Raw genomic sequence first — 3,579 nt, 5'->3', positions numbered from 1 at the left:
GAAAACAAACAGATTCGTCCTGGGAAGGATTAAACCAGGCTGCTCCTTGGAGGCAAGGATGCTGAGGCTTCGTCTAACATACTTTTGTCATGTTGTAAGGAGAGACCAATCCTTGGAGAAGGACATCATGCTTGGGAGGGTGGAAGGCAGGTGCAGGAGGGAAAGACCCTCTATGAGGTGGATTGATTTGGTGACTGGGGCAATTGGGATGAGTGTGTCTGAGACAGTGCAATTGGCACAGGGCAGAGCAGAGTTTAGGGCTATTGTACATAGGGTTGCTATGAGTTGCAAGCAACTCGATGGCACATAACAACAATAACAAAAACAACAAAGCTACTATGACAGAGGTAGCATAAGTAGATGACTTTGACAAAGATATTTTCTTACTGTTTATAAGACTGTTGTTGTTATGTGCCATTGAGTCACCTGTGATTCATAGTGAACCCATATACAGTAGTTCTGAACCTAGCTCTATCCTGTGCTTATCTCACTGTCTCTAACACACCTGCATCCATAACTCCAGTTACTGTATCAATTAATCTCCCTCAGCATCTTCCTCTCCTGTGCTATCCCTCTATCTTCCAAGCATAATGTTCCTCTCCAAGGACTGGTCTCTTCTGGCCACATGCCCGAAGTATGTAAGATGGAGTTTCAAAATCCTAGGCTTCAAGGAGGAACTTGGTTTTACCCTTTCCAGGACAGATCTGTTTTGTTCTCTTGGTGGTCCAAAGTATGTTCAAGACTTTTCTCCAACACCACAACTAAAAAGGTATTGATTTTTCTTCTGTCATCCTTAATTTAAAAAGATGAACAGAAGATTTCAAAGGACAGCTCAGGAAAGCAAAGTATTATAATGAAATGTGCAAAGAGCTGGGGTCAGAAAATCAAAAGGACCAAACTCACTCAGCATTTCTTAAGCTGAAGGAATTGAGGAACAATTTAAAGCCACGAGTTGAAATACATAAAGGTGCTTTTGGCAGAATATTAAATAATCCAAGAAACATTAAAAGAAGGTTAAAACAGTATGCAGAGTCACTCTTCAAAAAGGAATTGGTTGCATACATAGAAGGACTTCATAAAACAACGTATGAGCATGAAACTGTGGTGACTAAGGAAGAAGTTCAAGCTGCTCTGAAAGAATTGTCAAAAAACAAGGCTCCAGGAATTGATGACATACCAATTGACATGTTTCAACAAACAGACTCTTCCCTTGATGTGCTTACTAAGTTTTGCCAAGAAATCTGGAGGACAACCACCTGGTCAACATTTGTTCCCATTCCAAAAGGAGGTGACCTGACAGAGAGTGGAAATTATTGAATACTATGATTAATATCACATGCAAACAAGATCCTGTTGAAAATTATCCAAATATAACTGGAATGGTACATCAACAGAGAACTGCCAGATGCAGGCTGGGTTTAAAAGAAGCTGTTACATGGATCTAGGCTGAAAGCAGAGGGTACCAGAGGAGTGTCTATCTGTGTTTCATAGACTATGCAAAAACATTTGATTGTGTGGATCACAACAAGCTGTGGCTGACTCTGAGAAGAATGAGAATCTCAGAACATTTGATTGTGCTAATGCAAAATCTATACTTGCACCAGAAGGCATTTGTCAGAACCAAGCAAAGAGACACCACATGGTTCAAAATCGGGAAGAGTATGTGCCAGAGATGTATTCTGTCTCCTTACCTTTTCAATCTATATGCAGAACAGTTCATCTGGGAGGCTGGGATCTATGAGGAGCAATGTGGCATCAGGATTGGAGGAAGATTCATTAACCACTTGTGTTATGCAGATGACGCAACCTTCATTGCTGTAACTGAGGAGCACCTGAAGTGCTTGCTGCAGAAGAACAAGGACTGCAGCCTTCAATATGGATTGAAGCTCAACATCAAGGAAAGATTTTCACCACTGGGTGATTGGCAGCATTATGATAGATGGTGAAGAGATTAAGACTGTCAACAGCTGTAGTTTGCTTGTCTCCATAATCAACACTCTTGGTACCAGCTGCAAGGAAATCAAGGGATGAATTGCACTGGGAATGCTGGCTGTCAAGGACCTCTCCAGAGTAACGACGTCAGTCTGTAGTCTAAGATGCGCCTGATCCAGGCCATAGTCTTCACAATTGCTTGCTATGTGTCAGAAAGCTGGACAATGACTAGGGATGACAGAAAGATACTTGATGCCTTTGAGCTTGAGAGACCATGGTCTCTCAGAAGAACAAACAGGTTGCTCCTAGAGAGAATGAAGCCAGGCTTCTCCTTGGAAGCAAAGATTCTGAGCCTTTGTCTGATATATTTTGGGTATATTTCAAGGAGGGACCAGCCCTTGGAGAGGGGACATTAAGGGTGGAAGGACAGAGGAAAAGAGGGAGACCATCGATGAGATGGATTGATACAGTGACTGGGATAAAAGGGGCAGGTGTGTCAGAGACAGTAAAGATGGCATGGGCTAGCGCATGCTTCAGGGCTGTTGTACAAAGGGTCACTATGAGTCCCAAGGAACTCAATGGTACATCATAACAACAACAACAATAGCATCATTCGATATTCGTTCGATATTAGAGAACCATTGAGTGTGGCAACTCAAGTCATGAATTTGTTGTTCAGTTCTTTCAGTTTAATAAATGTAAGTATGTTAATTCCTTTTGGTTTTTTAAGCACAGCTCTAAGCATATTTCATTTAAAATACTTTACTCTGTCTTCTCAAGCTGCCCTTTGGACTCTTCAGTTGTCTTATCTGAGTATTCCTTTTTCTTGTGCTGGTTTCTTTTCATGGCAATACAAATTTCAGATTCTCTTCTGGCATCCATTTGGTCTTTCCTTTAACCTATATCTCTGTAATGACCTTTTCTGTTTTCATCGATGATGTCCTTGATGTCATCTGACAACTTATCTGGTCTTATTAGTGATCAATGCACCAAAATCTATTCTTAAGAATAGTTTTTAAATTCAGTTGGGATACATTCAAAGTCATATTTTGGTTCTCATGAACTTGTTTTAATTTTCTTTAGCTTCAATTTTAACTTGCCTAGGAATAGTTTGAATGTCTGTTTCATTAACTATGCAAAGGCATTTGACGGTGTGGATTACAACAAACTATGGCTGACTCTGAGATGAATGGGAATCCCAGAGCACTTGATTGACCTTATCTGAAGCCTATATTTGGACCAGGAGGCAGATGTCAGAACAGAGAAAGGATGGTTAAAAATCAGGAAGGATGTATGCCAGGCATGTGTCCTATCTCCATACCTTTTCAGTCTAAATGCAGAACAGATTATCTGGTAAGCTGGGCTCTATGAAGAGAAATGTGGCATCAGGATTGAAGGTAGACTCATCAAAACCCTACATTATACAGATGATACAACCCTGCTTACTGAAACTGAAAAGAAGCTGAAGCGCTTGCTGCAGAAATTCAAGGACTGCAGCCTTCCATATGGATTGAAGTTCAACATCAAGAAAACAAAGATTCTCACCACTGTGCCGATTGGCAGCATCATGATATATGGTGAAGAGATTGAGATTAACAGCTTTAGTTTGATGGCTCCACAATCAACATTCTTGGTACCAGCAGCCAG

This window comes from Elephantulus edwardii, unplaced genomic scaffold (assembly GCF_000299155.1).
Source record: "Elephantulus edwardii isolate Elephantulus edwardi_28Jun2011 unplaced genomic scaffold, EleEdw1.0 scaffold00235, whole genome shotgun sequence".
Lineage (NCBI taxonomy): Eukaryota > Metazoa > Chordata > Mammalia > Macroscelidea > Macroscelididae > Elephantulus > Elephantulus edwardii.
Note: the sequence above shows the minus strand (reverse complement) of the source record.